At 41.1% G+C, this 16,742-nt stretch overlaps 1 protein-coding gene across 4 annotated transcripts in view; it reads left to right on the top strand.

Annotated features, from left to right (window-relative positions):
• The window catches only part of BICRA (BRD4 interacting chromatin remodeling complex associated protein), a 127,889-nt gene that overhangs the window by 7,192 nt on the left and 103,955 nt on the right, over window positions 1-16,742 (top strand). For 2 of the 4 annotated variants that reach the window (XM_075917966.1, XM_075917971.1), the window contains exons 1-3: window positions 3,351-3,485; window positions 3,657-3,748; window positions 6,555-6,684. The gene's annotated coding sequence lies outside the window, so the exon portion shown is untranslated. Of the gene's footprint in view, window positions 1-3,350; window positions 3,486-3,656; window positions 3,749-6,554; window positions 6,685-16,742 lie in introns of those variants that run through there. The other 2 variants (XM_075917967.1, XM_075917968.1) reach the window with 2 other exon arrangements.

Below are 16,742 nucleotides of genomic sequence, written 5' to 3'. Positions count from 1 at the left end.
CAGTGAGCTTGGGCCCATAGCAGGCAGAGGCTGCTTCACAGAAGCAGTTCCTGTCCGTGGTGGATCTGAGCTCCCTGCAGACTGAAGCTTCACCGCATCCCATGAAGCAGCCTCTGTCCGTGGGGCACTTGGACCCCCACGGATAACAGCTGCTGCCACCTAGCACTGCTGCCTCTGAATCTGAGGCAGCAGCACAGGATAGCAAGCAGGCAGTCCTCAAGGGGAGTTGGTTTTTTAAACTGTCTCCCCTCAGACTGGCTCTGTCTGCCACCCCACATTACTGCCTCTGTACCAGAGATGGCAGGAGACCTCCCAGGGAGTGGGGCCAGGAGCGCACTGGCTGCCGGCCCCACTCTAGGGGACTATCGAACAGTGGTGTAACTGATGAGAATTCATGTGGACTATTCAATTATGCAATAGCTAACATGCCTAGTAGTGTTGCCAACTTTTTGATTGCAGAAAACTGAACACTCTTTTCTCACCCATGATATGCCCCTTCCCCAAAGCCCTGCCCCTCACTCACGCCATCTCACATGTTTGCTCTCCCATATCCTTGCTTATTTGCTCATTTTTACTGTGGAGGGGTAGGGGTTTCAGGTGCAGAAAGGGTTGAAGGCTTTTGCTAGGATTGCAGGCTCTGGGGTGGGGCTAGGAATGAGGAGTTTGGGGTGTAGGAGGGGCTTTAGGGCTGGGCCATAGGTTTTGGAGTATGGGAGGGGGTACAGGCTCTGGGGTGGGACCAGAAATAAGGGGTTTATGGTGCAAGGGGGGCTCTAGGCTGAGCCTGGGAGGTGGGGTGTGTGTGGGGGGGTGAGGGTTCCAGCTGTAGGTGCAGGCTTTGGATTGAGGTCAGGGATAAGGGCTTGGGGAATAGGAGGGGGCTTCAGTCTGGGACAAGGGGTTGAGGTGCATGGGGGATACAGGCTCTGTGCTGGGAGGGTGCATCTCCTGGGGAGGGGCCAGAAATGAGAGATTCTTGGTATGGCAGGGGCTTTGACCTGGGGCAGTGGGTTGGAGTGCAGGGGGAGATGGGATGTGGGGCCATGGATAAGGGGTTTGGAGTTCAGGAAGGTGCTCTAAGCGGGGTTGGATGTGGGAGAGGGCTCAAGGCTGGGGCACAGGAGGAAGTGCAAACTTTGGGTGGCATTTACCTCAGGCACTCCCAGAAAGCAATTGGTATGTCCCTCCAGCTCCTAGGTGCAGGGGTGGCTGAGGCTTCTGCGTGATGCTACCCCTGCATCTGCGATTGGCTGCAGTTCCTGGCCAATGTGAGCTGTGGAGTTGGTGCTTGGGGTGGCACCTGTGCCATAGGAAGAGAGAGTACACAGTAGGGATGTAAATCTAACCTTAAACTGGTTCTTACTGCTCCTTCCCCCTTGTCCTCAGGGTTCCTGTTCCCAATTGCACTAGGGCTGGGGCTTGCTCTGTCAGCTCCTGGCTACCAGCCATCAATGTGGCCAGACTTGAGCAACACCCACTGCAGGCAGGGCCTGCTCTAGCTGGGCCAGAGCAGCCACTGCCTGTGACACCCATGAGGCACTGTGGACAGGGACTGCTTTAGTCCGGACAGAGCAATCCCTGCCTGTGACCCACTGGGTCCACTGCGGACAGGGCAACTCCAGATGCCCAGAGCAGCCTCGGTCTGCAGCAGGTCCCCATAGGGCTGGTGCAGCCCCCTGCCTACGGTGGGCGGGGAGTTGCTCCAGCCCCCATCAGTTAAATGGTTAACCTTTCACATCCCTAGTACAGAGACCTCCTGGCCATCTTTGCATCTTGGATCCAGAAGGGCTTGCAATCTGTTTCCAGGAACTGCATGCCACTGTGGCTAACCAGACTTTTAGGGGGGAGCCACCCATATCCCTTTTCGACCAGGTGTCTTTATTGAAAATTGGATGCTCAACAACCCTAGCTCCATGTGGCTTGAAAGCTTGTCTCTCACCAACAGAAGCTGATCCAATAAAAGACACTACCTCACCCATCTTGTCTCTCATTTTTAAAGCACTTTGAGGTTTAATAATGAAAAACAATAGGTATTATTTTCAGCAACAGTTGCTGCAGAATTACAATTTTTTTTTATTTATTCCCTTCTCCAGTGTTGAGCAGTGGACTTGTTGACCAAATTCTCTGCTTGTGTAATTGAGTGGCACTACATTGAAGTCAGCAAAGCTGCTCTAGTTACTCGGGATTGCAGGACCTAACTGTGGGGAGGTCTCCTGTCACTCTGATTAGCTTTTTGTTTTGTTTTGGGGCTTTTGTGTGTGTTTGTTTTTTAAGTGTATTGAAAAGAAAAGGAGAAATGATTGTAAAATTAGGGAAATATAATGCAATTTTAAAATCTGTATTTCTTTAAAAAAAATCAGTGTCACCTTCTTCTTCCCATTTGTAAATGTGCCCTGTGCATGAAGAGCTTGGTGGATGGGAACATCCTTTCAAGAACTACGTGGTTTGAAAGTTTCAGAAGGGTAGCCAAGTTAGTCTGTAACTGGAAAAACTTTAAAAACACCCAGTAGTCTTGCAGCACCTTAAAGACTTAACAAAACATGTAGATGGTATCATGAGCTTTCGTGGGCACAATCCACTTCTTCAGATGAAAGTGGTTTGAGTCATCTTGCCCCATGCTTAAGCCTAATTTGCAATTGTTGTGGGTTCTTGCCAGGACTTCTGGACAAGATAGACTACATTATACCTATTTAAATGTTCAGGTTGGGGTGGAAAAGCTCATGGGAACAATATTTTCATGTATGAATTAGGCTTCATTTAATTACTTTATAAGCAGTTCTGATTATGCAGGTGGAATGTAGTTATGAAGGGGAAACAATAATATCCGTCATCTTCATTTCCTTTCACAAACATTTTATTCAAACTGTTTTATGTTTAAAATTCCTGTACAGATTTGACAGTAGAATGCATAGCGTGGCCATTTGTGCTTTATAAAAGTTACATTCCTGACTAGGTTAGCTTTCAGCAGTTTGGCAAGCTGATTGCAAGGCCATTTACAGCCAGGAAATAGTGATGAGGCTGCAGGCGGCTACTGTGCTGCAAACTCTGTTCTCTCTCCTCCCTCTGTTAAACTGTCACTGCACTCAGTTTGCACTGCACTTTTATAGTGTAATGCACCAAAATAAACCCTTCCATAGTCCCACCCAGGTATAAACAGAATGTATATCTAATTCAAATTCAGCCAATCAAAGGGTATAAACAAAGCAGAAAGCCCTGCCTCTTGATTATTAATTGCCCACACTGGTCAATCACATTTAACCTGTCTAATCAGGATGCAGGATGATGCATATAGCCCTTCCCATTGCTTTCTGAGCTGCTCCACTTTTAACCAATCAGGAGAGGTCTTTCTCTCTCTGGTAGAACCAGTTTTTAATTGGTATGCTGAGGACCCTTGCTTGAGCTGTGCTTTGTACTGCCTGAACACAGCCAGTTTGAGATTGTGCTCGAATGTACAGTACTGGTAACCTTCAGTATATAAACTCAAAGTATGTAGACTGCTTAAATGCGTGTGCTCTTCCTGTATGTAGCTATGTCTAATATCCAAAACAATCATAAGGTTTTGCTAGCTACTTTGGCTTTCATGGCCATTAATAAAAAAACAAATATTGTAAACATGTAATATAATGAAATGAAAGACATTTTATTTTTTGTCTTAGCACTAATTAAGGAGCTGATTCTACAAATATTTACTGCCTAGTACAGTGCTTACTCTTAGTGGAAAGTCTTTGCAGAATTTGGCCCTAAAACTGTAAGTAATTGAGCCAGTTTTTTTGTTAAATATAACTTTGTGTTTTATATCAAAGTCAGTATGTTCACTTGATGTTAAAATATTAAAGAGAGCTTACATTTTAAAAAATCCTTTCTTTTTCATAGTAGTTAAATTATCCTGTAATTCCTTTTCATACTAATTGACTCCCATCAGCAAGACTAGATATTACTGTTCTTGGATGTCAGTTTAATCTTTTGCCAGTGTTACCATTACTAGAGGAGAGTGGGGAAGATTATTTTTTACCATTAGCCTGCTAAATGTCACTGGTTCTTGTGACAAATTATGGGTAATGTAACTGCATACTTATTTTGTCCAACACTAAAGTTCATGTTTTCAATCCATTTTGATTATGAAATACAATTATAAGAAACTATCATTTAAAACAAATGACTATAAATGGCTCCATGAACTATTTTTTTTGTTCCAGACCTGTAAACTTATTTTAAAATCTGAGGTACTTGCTGGACAGTCTTAAGAATCGCAGTAGCTAGTGCTGCTTGCCACTAAGGAAACCTTTCTTTATCTATAGTTACTAAGAAGTGCATCCCATACCCAACTGTAAAGTAACATAGACCATAATCCCACAAACACTTATGCACATGCTTAATTTTAAACACGTGAGTTAGGGACATGAATGTTTACAGGATTGGAGCTGATGTGACATACCAAGAGGGCACAATATGAATATAACTAATAATTGGTAAGAAGTACATACTGTGAGTAAAATCCTGGCCCCATTGAAACTTCTACTGACTTCAGCAGGACCAGGATTTCTCTCCAGTCAAGATTTAATATGATGGGAATTAGTGAAATTTCTCATCAAAATACACTTAATAATAGCTCAAGTCCAGAAAACCTATTTTAGGGGACGAAAGTAGCAGTCATTGAACATTATTTAAATTTGTAAATAAATTAAATTTGTATTCACTTACGAGATTTTTCTTTGCTTTCACAAAGCAGTGGTGGTCTGTGTTATCCACTGTAGACAGTTTAGTTTTAATGTTCCTTTTTTTCTATAATTAGTACTAGCATTACTATTCTGCATTCTTTCATGTATACCTATATTATGCATCCATTAAAATGATTATACATTTTATTGATTCGAGTCACTTTATTGCTGTTACAGAAAAATAAAATGATTATAATCCAGAGACTAAATTATATCAGAAGTTTCTATAGATATTAATCATTCCCATTTCCTTTGAAATAATATTTTCCTCTTAAATTGAGTGATCTTTATCATTCAAACTGAATTGATATAATGGGTTGCAAAGATTGGTGATTAATAAATAACAGTAGCAGCGCTATCTTAAACATTTTAAACAGTAACATTTAAAACTCAGTAATTGATTTTAGGGTCCCTTTCAAACTGCAAACTACAGATACGCTTCTTAAAATTTTACATATTAATGTTTTTACGGTGCTTTATAAAAATAAGCAGTTCCTGTGGTTCTTAAGCCTTGCTACTGTAAACACTTGCATACTTAAACTGTAATATTTATATGCGTAATCTAGTTTACTTCAGTGGGACTGCCCAGATACTTTTGAAGTTAAGAATGTATTTAAGGATTGCCAGGATCAGGGCCTTATACTCTGATTCTGCAGTGAGCTTTATGTGGATTCATTCCAGGATCGGGGCCTAAGAGCTAATTAAACAAAGGCAAGAAAATGAAGTTATCATTATCAAGTTGAAAACACCAAACACTGATTGAACCTTCTATTGAAGTCAGTGAAAAATGCCTATTGATGTTAATGGGATCAGGATCAAGTTAAATACATCCATCTCCCCACACACTCCCATCCAAATAAGTGACCTTGTAACCTAGAGGGAAAGTAAACTTGCTAAATTTTGTGCATTTGAGGCCCAAATGGCTGGAATCTTCTAGGCTTTGAGTATATTTTAAGGATCATTTTGAAATGCACAGGGAGTTTTAGTGTAGAGATCCTGTCAGCTGCTGAAATAATTTTCAGATCCATGTTGTATAGTTTTGCTTGAAGCAAAATTGGATAACTGGACCCCAATCCTACAATTACTTGTGCCCAGGATTGTGGGCCCGTGTTACTTGACTCTCTTGAGGACAAGTCTGTTCCACGCTGTTGACATTTTGTAGGTAACCAGTAGGTTGTATTGGGTTGCTTACCTGGGTGTTTGCAATTTTTTTTTTTAATTTTTACTATAGATAAAGCCAGCGAGACTTTCATTTTGGCCTTTTTTTCCAAGACCGTTTTAAAATTATCTTTGATGAAGAGATTTTGAAGTATGTGTTTCATCGAGACGTTCAGTGGAGTAGAATGATGTAACACCTGTTAATATAGATGCCTTTGAAAACATCTTTAAACAAATCCATTTTAATTTCTAGTCAAGCTGCAACAATTCAGAGCTTGTTTTTTAAAAATATAAAAGATTAGGTTTTAAGTGCTCTTGAAATAAACGCTCAGATGTATCCAGATGCTGCAAAATGTTTCCTCGTATGAGGGAGCTGCATAATAAACTGCCTTAAAATTACATTTGAAACATGAGCGACATTTGGCACGTCTGCCTCTTTAAATCTGACTCGTTCCAGCTTGACAGCCCGACGGTGCTTCCGTGCCGTCTCCCTGGCGCATGTGGCTCTTTCGAAAGAGGGGGAGGGTGGGGCAGCACCAATGCTTTGGAGGGGGGGAGGGCAAGTGAAACCTTTTTTTTTTTTTTTTTTTTTTTTTTTTGTAACTAGAGGCGAGTGAAGTTTTTTTTTAGCGAAGCCGAGTAACACTCGTTCCCTCTCCCACGGGCCGGGGCTTTTAGGAAGCGCCGCCGAAATGTGATCAGGCAGTGCGCTGAACCGCTATGTGTCTGTGCCTGCCGGGGTCCTGCCTCCGGAGCCCGTGCGGGGATGTCTCGGAGACCCCGCGCTGACTGCTGCTCAAACATCACGGTGAGTTTGTTACAATGTAGCAATTTCTCTTTAAATCTCTTAACTCTCTCTACCTGCAACTCAGGGCTGTGACAGGGCGAAAAAAACTGGGGAGGAGAGGGGGGAAGGGAGCCTTGCACCCCTCCTAGGGTAACATCCCTGTTCCCTTTCCATTGCTCCCCCAATCCAGTTCCCCCCCAAACAGCCTCCTGTTACTGCGTCTGCAGGTCACGTCTATAGAATACAATGTAGCTTTATAAAATGATACATAACGTGTTATGGTGTCGTGCACAAACAGAGCAATGGGAAGAGGGGTGCTGGGTGCCCCTTTCTCAGATCCCCACAGCCTTCTGAGATTACCCTTCTCCCCCTCCCTCTATAAAGGGGTGGGGGCTTTGGGAAGGAAAAAAAGAAGCTGTTAGTTTGCGGTGCTGGATGATTATGACTTGATTTTGATTTCTCGATTGAGGTTGTAAAGCCATCGTCTGTCTCTATTACCCCGCCCCCCACTCCTCCCAAGTAAAAATCAAGAAGGATGCCCACAGATTGGTCTTGTCTTATGCTCGATTTTAAAATAAATGTTTTAATGGAGAGGTGAAACAAAACGGATCTGGAGTGTCAAAAAAGCCTGGTCTTTATGGTTGCTGCTCTGCAAGGTATTACAAACGATACATTGGGATTTGACACGCTATGGAGCTCCACTGAGGGGGGAAGACCTGCCAGTTAAGGGTTATCCTTCACTTGCTCCTCCCTTATGAAATTTCATACTTGTGTTGTTGGAATTGCTTTGCAAACCCGTGTGTGTGTCTGCTCAGCCCTGATTTATTTAAAAACAATACAGTGCAGCTTTGGTTACGGTGTCTGGTAAAGAAAACGAAATGAACATTATTAACCTTTGTGGCAAATGGATGTCTCTCTACTTTTTTGTGGTCCTGAAGTTTGGCTGCGTACATTTAAAAATACATTTGGTAAATAAAATTGCAATTGATTATATCCATGCTGTTCATGTTTTCCGTTTGTGTGCCAATTATGGCTTGTCTTAAATTTTAGGTGGCAAAAATATATTTTTGACAGAGCATTGGCCTTATTTTGGGTGATGGAGGGATATTTTAACGCAATAATTCTGCTCATTTTTTTGTTAGCTTTTGCATATCTCTTTATTGTCAAATCTGGTAGATTTCTACTAAAATGTATCCAAATATCTATATATTTAAAAGGTTATCAAGGTAAACAACACACAGGCTTCACTGAAAAGTAATTGAATTTTGTGAATTAAACTTATTTGAACCAAAAGTAGAACTGACCAATTCAGACTGACTGGGACTATATGTTATTGATTAATTCTTTCTCTGTGATTGACCAGAACCTTTTGATTCAAACTCTTGTTGTCTGTATTGCTCTGTAGTGATATTTCTGCGAGCACAGGTGCTACATATCAAAACTGTTTACTGCCAGCTACACGAGGAAAGGTGTTTAGAAATAGCTAGATGCTGAGATGCATTGGTTCTGTTGTGCCCAAATTAGAGTTTTAAACAGCATTTAAAAAATAAGATCACATTATTATGCTCCATGATTCACTGAAGTGTATTTAGAATTTTATTGCTTTTCAGTACATAAAATATGATCAATTTTGCAATCGGTATTTTTTTAATTAAAATAATTGCACTAAACATCCATGATCTTTCTAGAACAAGAAGTCAAAGTGATATGGGTGGCTTTATTTCATTTATTTAGCCTCATTTATTGTTGAGCTTCAGAATAGTAGATATGTGGTTGTTTCCTTTTTAAGTGCTTGAGTAGTCAAGTACTTCGCTTTTAACGAATCTATTTGTGACTTTTTACAGATTACATCATTTAGAATCAAAACCTTACAATCTCTGCATTTTGTCCTTTGCTTTGTGTTCTTGCTAAGCTAAGCATTCAGTTATAATTGTAAGACTAATGCAACCTTTAAAATTGATCCAATGCAGCAGCTTTTAATTTTTTTCTTAGAGTTTGTGATTCCAAAAATGACGAATTGAATTGATCAGGGATCCTGTTTTCAGAGCTGTATAGTTTTGGTACATGTAGCATTTGTTCCTGAGCACCAAAGTTCCTGTCTTTTGCCAGATATTATTTGCTAATTTGCCACTTGATGCAGATTCACTGTACTATGCCAAGTGGGAACTGAAAGTATATAATTTTTTTTTTTAGTTCTATTCCAAGTGTAAATGTATTTCTAATGCTACAGTTAACTTTGATTTTTTCCCAAACCATTCTTAATTGAAAACATTAATATTTGGTGTTCCATTTTATTCTGAAATTACCATAGCATCCTTTTTTCTAAAAACCAAACACTACACTCCATTTTAGAGCCTTAATATGTGAAATATAAAACAATACACTTGTTTAGGTTTCTCCTATCCCTCTTTCACATTCAGAGTGAAACTACAACATGGAAGCTAAAAAGCCTTTATAGATGATATTTACAAAACATGGAGGAAATAATTCAGTGCCTAGAGATACACTTCTCAAAGTGCATACCCCCAGCTGTTTTATACACGAGGCAGGGTTTATGCCCTGTAGACAGACCAAGTTATTTGAAAGTGCACACTGACTTCTCTACTTTTAACAACCTGCTTACTTTTGACCCAGAATTTTCATTCCATTATTTTTGTAAAACATCAGGGGGAAGTCATTGTGTGAAGAAAAAGCAGGAAGATCATTTATACAGCATGCAAAGTGCATCTTAGGTGCTTTCAAGACAAATGAAATAAACAGAGCTCCCTATCCTAAAGAGTTTACTGTCATCATCCTGTCCTGTGGTGTGTTGTGGCTGGAAAGACTCAGGTTCACTAGGATTCTGGATGGGTGTGGGTAGTCTAGCTTTGGAACCTAAGGCCTTGATCCTGGAAACATTTAGGTATGACTACACTGGTGTTTACGGCCATTAATTTAGTGTGACTTCTCACCGAGTGAAGAGTCAAATGTGCTTATGTGTTTGCAGGATTAAGTCCTAGTTACAGACATGACACCACAAGTAGAAGTGTTAAATTATATGAGGGAAATAGGATGAAGGAAGGACAAAGGTTGTAATAATGCCGGGTAGTAGTTTGCAGTTATACAATTTATTTGAACTTATTACATACATTTTATATACTCATATATAACTATCTTTCTATGTTGTGATAAACACAAATATTTTTAAGTTGTGTTATCCTCATTTTAATATCTTGGAGAGTAGTTTAATGGTTGGGGTGAAGGTTTTTGGCGAGGGAATTTACATGTATAAAATGAGTTGCCTTTTTAAAGACTGAGGGAAATTATAGATAATCCAGCATGCTGTTTAGATTTCATTCCTTACAATTTTTTAAAAATATCTCACTGTTATACCCCAAGTCTTAAAAGAATTGGTACTAAGGATATGTTTACACTATGAAGTTTTTAGTAACAAAGGTGTGCAGCTCTGTTGCTAAAAGTCAGTGTATTTGTATACTGTCATCTCTGTTATCAACAAAACATGTCTACTCCTTATTAGGAGGTTTCACTCTGTGGACAGCAGAGTACTCCAGCTGTCAGAGCAGTGTTCACATTTTCATTTGCCATAGCAAAACATTGTTGCTCATGGATGAGGCAGGGATGAGCCTCCGTGAATGACAAGTTTTGTTGATCTGCTGCAAGTGTAGACATAGCCTAAGTAAAGATTAGTCCTCCAAATCTAATGGAAAAATTATGTAGATGGTGATGGATTTGGAGCTGTTAGAAAGGATGAAGATGCCACATTTAGTGTTAGTTTTCCCAAGTTCCTATTCTCCCCCCCCCCCCCCCGTGGTGGTGGTGGGGTGCTGCGGGAGGGGGAGAGTATGTCTATGTGAGGCACGGGCAATCCATGCCCTGGCTGGTATGATTTATTTGGGATTGGTCCTGCTTTGGGCGGGGGGCTGGACTTGATGACCTCCTGAGGTCTCTTCCAGCCCTGGGAGTCTATGATTCTAAAGTCTGGCTTTGTTTGTTTGTTTGTTTACTCACACAATGTACATCCACAGACATGGTTTGTTTTGCAAACATCTATCTTCCTCCTCTATCTTTCCTGAATAGAACTACTGCTTCTACTATAACTATTCACATTTAATCACTTACCTTCAGCTGATGTGCTTGCATGTATGTTAATCTGCATCCATTGGCAGACAACTAGGCTCTGCTTCCATTTTGGGTTCTCTCAACTCTGCAAAAAGTTGACACCAGATGGAGAAGTCTCTTAATGAATGAAGAATATGCAGAATATATGTGCATAAATGTTATATAAGTACCATAGGATCTGTTTGTAGTGAATTTTAATCTAGTTACATTCTGTCAAGCAATAGTGAAAATCCTGAATTATTTCATATGTGCAAACTGCAGTGCCAGTTATAAATTATTTCACTTTCGTTGTGCTGTGACTCTTTGCTGGTATTTCACATTAGTTGTTAGATTTTTTTTTCTGTGTACTAGTCAGGCCATATGTGCATATTCTCCCATTCACAATACTTTGTTTAAAAGAAATCACAACCAATTTCCAGTGGGTGATGCCTTCTCTGCATTAGAGAATTACACTGTGTGATGTGCCAGTCACACCCAGGCCAACATTAACATTTCAGAGCCTGAACAGTATGTCGTATTTCAGTAGCATTTATCTCCTTATCCACACAACTTGGCCTAGTGAAACAGCGCAAGCACATTGCCACCTGGAAATCTGTCCTATCGTTCATGGCACAGCCATAATGTTTAGTAGCTTGTGGAGATACAGAAAACAGACCAAAAACTTCCAAACAAGTGATGGGACGGTAGAGGACTAACTGTAATGTGCTAGTGAGTTTACCAGCATCCTTGCCCGGTTAGTAGTCATTATTTAGACTCCTAGAAGGGCCGATGTAAACAATATAAACTAGGGATGTAAAATTTTGATTAATTAGCTAATCAAATAGTCGATGCGGGCGCCTCTGTCTTTGAAGTGTAGCAACAGCCCCAGGGCCACTGTTACACTTCAAAGGCAAAACCGCTGCTGGGAGCACAGGGCCTATTGGGGACTCAATTAGTCCCCCTGCTGGCCCCATGTTCCCTGTAACGTTTCAAGGCAGCTGCACCACATGGAGCCAGGCTCCATGCGACACTGCTGCTTTGAAACGCCACGGGGAGCCCAGCATCAGGTATTTGCTTATCAATAGTCGACTAGTCATTCACCTACCTAATATAAACTATGCATTTAGAAAGTTTGTATGTATGGCATACAAAGGCTAATGTTATGTAATATGCTAAAATTCTCCAGTGTAGTCAGGGCCTTAATCTTCATGTTATGAGAACTACTTCCATACATTTGCAACCATAGTGGTAATCTCATTAGAAAGCCTGAATTTTGATGTGGAGACTGAGCTGTTTTCTTATTTCCTGAGATGGTCCTTCCAAATGAGTCAAGCCAGTTGGTGAGAGAGTGCAGGAGAAACCTCTGATGTAGGCTAGATAGGTTGAGGACTTCAGCCTTCCGTGTTGTCAAGCTACAATCCTATGCAGTTACACACTTCTCACAAAAAGTACCAGTACTGTTAGTTTATATACTCCTAATATCTGTGGTGGTTTTCTATTGAGGGATTCACAATGATATACTAGTGGCATTAGAATAATCAGGAAAGTAAACACACTCTTACACAATCTAGAGGGTAACTTCATAAATCACTTACATTAGGGACCATCTCTTTCCATGTTGACTCTCAAGGGAAGAAGGAAACTGTGCCTTCCTCTGTGTGCAGATGACTCCCATTAAAATAAATAGAAACCTTGCCAACATACATTTGAGGTATCATTTGGGCCGCAAAGAACCACTGTTTCAGAAGTAGTTCTGGTGCTGAGGCAAATATACTGGCTGTCATTCATTAATAATTTTCATTTATCAGTAATCTTTGCAGGATTGTTCTGTCTTTTCCTTCCTTCCTTTGAATAACATTTGATTTCACCTGCATTAACTGTTAACCATCAGAGGTATCCGTTCATCCCCAAAGCAGTGTTGCTGTCTCATTATTTGTGGTTGGAATCAGTCCATTTTTGCTTTCTCAAATCTGTGGATTCACACGTCTGTCTATTCAGTATCTTCCATATAAAGCATTCAGACAAGTTGATGGCACATCCCAGCCAACTCTGAATACACCTCAGAGTTTCCCCCCAGCCCCAAGGGCTTTGGAACCTCAACTGTAATTGTCATCCTTTCCATATCTGTCTCCTAGTAAAGACGTTTGAACAAGACTAACCTTTGTAGTACAGTAAGCAGCTATCCAGTCAGTCTTCTCATGTTCCCCCAGTTAGACTAAGGAAAGCCTGTTTTTTTTTAATAATCTTGGTTACCACTAAGATGCGTAATACATTTTCATTGAAAGTGCAAGTCACGGACTTTCATATTCAGTGTCCACTTTTATCCTTTTAAAAAAATAATAAAATGACCCAACTTGCCTTTATCAATGGATTTTATATGTTGGAAGATGTTTGAGGTCTTGTCAACACTGGGGATTTGTCCTGATCTCATCTGCTACCTACACTGAGTAGCTAAACTGGTATAAACCCCTAGGCTGTGTCTACATTGGCCCCTATTCCGTAATAGGGATGCTAATGTAGCACTTTGGAATAGGCAAATCCGCGGGGGATTTAAATATCCCCTGCGGCATTTGCATTAACATGGCTGCCGCTTTTTTCCGGCTTGTAGATAAGCCGGAGAAAAGCGCCAGTCTGGACGCTATCCTCCGGAAAATAAGCTCTTTTCCGGAGGATCTCTTATTCCTCTTATCTACAAGCCGGAAAAAAGCGGCAGCCATGTTAATGCAAATGCCGCGGGGGATATTTAAATCCCCCGCGGATTTGCCTATTCCAAAGTGCTACATTAGCATCCCTATTACGGAATAGGGGCCAATGTAGACACAGCCCTAGTGTAGACAGTAAAAGCCACTGTTACAAGTGGGTGAGTTTACCCCTTCCTTGATACTAGGGCAAACTTCACTCACAAATAGCTGATTTCCAGGTCAACACTAGGGGTTTGCACCATTGTAGCTATACTGGTTGCTGTCCATCAAAGGCTGAAATCCTCACTGTTAGAAAAGGACTTTAACAAGATTTAAAAAATTACCTGACACCACTTTACTTTAAGAGTAAGTTTATTAGTCAAGATGCAAATACCTGTGCTATCCACTGACCTCCCTAAACCCACATTCCCATAGCAGAGTAATGAAATAAAACAATTGTGTACTATATATAATTGTAACATTAATCAATCTTCTGTTTTGCAACTCTTTTCAAATGCAGTTTGCTACTGGAACTGATTGAATAGCAGAAAAAGTGGAATATATTTGTTGTTACACCGGTATTAATGTAGTATTGTTTGCCAAACAAGATTTTTCCAACTATAGAGGTGGTCTCAATATCACAAAAATTCTAGTTTTGCCAATATTCATTGTAACCCAATCTAAAACAAATAAGATATTGTAAATACATTATCTCCTACTTACTCCATCTCTTAAAAACAATGAGGAGTCCTTTGATACCTTTAAAGACTAATATTTGATCATAAGCTTTTGTGGATAAAAAAACCTCCTTGTCCGATGCATTGGAGTGGAAATTACAGAGGCTGGAGAATATATATAAAAATGGGTGTTACCTATCCTAACTGAATTGGCCTTAACACTGGTACTACACTTGATAAGTATGGCTCACTCCCACCAGCTGATGGGGAGGTGTGAATACCAATAGAGGGAAAATTTCCTTTGTAATGAAGTAACCATTTTAAATCTTTATTCAGTCCTAATTTGATCATAATTTTTACCCACAAAAGCTTATCCCCAACTGTTAGTCTTTAAGGTATCACCGGACTCCTCATTTTTGCAGATACAGACTAACACAATTACCCTGCTGAGACCTATATCTCTCTTGCTATTGTTTCTTTCCTTTCTTGGCTCCACTTTTTCTTTTTAAAAATAGATCAGTGGTTCCCAACCTTTTTGAGCATATGGACCCCTTTTCAATCTAGTAAAATGTCCGGAGCCCCCAAAGATCAATTTTTGCTAGTACAATTAAACCCTTCCCGCCACTCTAAAAGCTTTTGAATGGTAAGAGTGGGGTGACATATTCAAAAAAGAGGAGAAAAATGGTAAAAAGTGACTGACCCATTATCAGCCGCCTCCAGAGGACAGTCACAACTTGTCAGCTTCAGTGTGGGCTGAGAGACATGCAGACTGCAGGACACAGAGCTTCTCTGGTTCCATTGGCTGCTGTTCACCGTGCTTTCCTCTTCCCTCTGTTTCCTGCCCATCCATGAGCAAGGGGGTTCTCGTGGCCAACGGGAGCTCTGGAGCTGTTCCTCGGGGGTGGAATTTCGGGAGCATGGGGGGAGGGCAGCAGCCATGCATGCTGGGATGCTGCTTGCTTTTGATCCCGTTCTCTAGAAGCTAAGGGAGCGTGGGAAAGTGCTTGCATGGTGTGTGTGAGGCATACATGGGATGCATGCACTTTCCCCATGGTCCCTTAGCCTCTGGAGAACAGGATCAAAAGAAAGCCACGTACTAGCATGCATGGTTGCTGCGCGCCCTCCCTCTACCTCACTTCCCTCCAGGAGGGGGGTAGGAAGAAAAGAAAAGTAAGGATCAGGCCTACCTCGGTGGGCCCAATGCTTTTAAAAACTTTCTGTAGACCCCCTGCAGTGCCCTCACGGACCCCCAGGGGTCTGTGGACCACAGATTGTGAACCACTGAAATAGATCATGGTCTCTCTCTTCCAGAGTTGTCTTTTGGTATGTTTCCTTTTTCTCTCTTTTATTCACTTTCCAGGCATTGTATTGTCCATGTCTTCTGATATATTTTCTTCTCCCTCCAACACCTTTCTTCTTTTTTCTTTAACATATTCCATGAACCTCTTTCTCTTTCCCAGCCCCATCCATGCATGAAGAGGGCTTGAAAATTTTACCAGACCACCTAACAGCAAGATGATTGCTGGCTGCAGATGGATCTGAAAGAATGTGGGGGGGAGGGGTGTTTAGGGCAACTTTACCCCTCCATGAACTTTCTGGCTGCTGCAGGGAGCTGTTTTTGCCATTCCATTTCCCCAGCCTTCATGTTTTAGTCCCAGACTTCACTCTTTTACTCTGCTTTGACTTTTTGCTTTGTGAAGCATCAGCAGAGTGAAATTGACCTGATTCTTGTCATTTTCATTGCTGCCCAGAGAGAACTGGGTGTCAGCCATGAAAACTAACAAAACTTTGCTGGGTTTTGACGTTAGTGGAAGCTCTAAGCAGCAGCAGAGGCAGGAAGACAAAAATAATTGGTTCACATTCAGTTCAAAGTTTTATTTGTTACTATAAGCTGTTGAAATACCTGAAAGGTGATGTATTCACCAGACAAAGTTCCCTATTCATGCAGGGCAAATGACTTTTTCAAGTCTTTGTTAGAAAAGTAAAATGAAAATAATGAATAGATTTAAAAAACAGTATGAATAAGTGTAAAGCCAGTGGTCATCAAAAGTAATTGCTATCTGATCACCCTTCAACCATCCTCTCTGTAAGTAAAATATAGATTTAGCTCATTTCCTAGTAGGATGGGTGACCATCTCTTTCTCTCTCTTCCCCCCCCTTAATTGGTTTACATGGCTGCATCTACACTAATAAATAATGTGCTCCACAGTTCATCTTTGCTGCATCTATAGACAAAGCTGCTCAAGGTGGTTCATCCAGGTCTGGGTTGTAAGTCACACTGGCAAGAAAGCCACTGCATCTGCTTTATCTATTCTGTGGATCAAGGACATTAGTCTCCAGGGACTGTCATTCTGGAACCTTTCACCATCATAACATTCACTTATAGTATTTTTGACAACCAGGGTGATTAACAATGTCTAGATGCATTTGAACTAAGACTTTAGCAATGGGTCAGAAAACAGCCCATTGTTGCTCATTGTTTAGGCAAATCATGATGAGGGTTTTCAACTCAAGGAAGATTTCTGCCCTTCGCACAGCAAGTGCAGAAGAAGGCGTCCTTCCCTCCTCCTCCCCCCCCCCCTGGAAAAAAAAGAACACGTTGCTTCCTATTGTACTCCTCCTC

Source organism: Pelodiscus sinensis, unplaced genomic scaffold (assembly GCF_049634645.1).
Source record: "Pelodiscus sinensis isolate JC-2024 unplaced genomic scaffold, ASM4963464v1 ctg82, whole genome shotgun sequence".
In the NCBI taxonomy this organism is placed as follows: Eukaryota; Metazoa; Chordata; order Testudines; family Trionychidae; genus Pelodiscus; species Pelodiscus sinensis.
The sequence above is the reverse complement of the archived record's forward strand: the minus strand, read 5'-3'. Positions and strand labels throughout refer to the sequence as shown.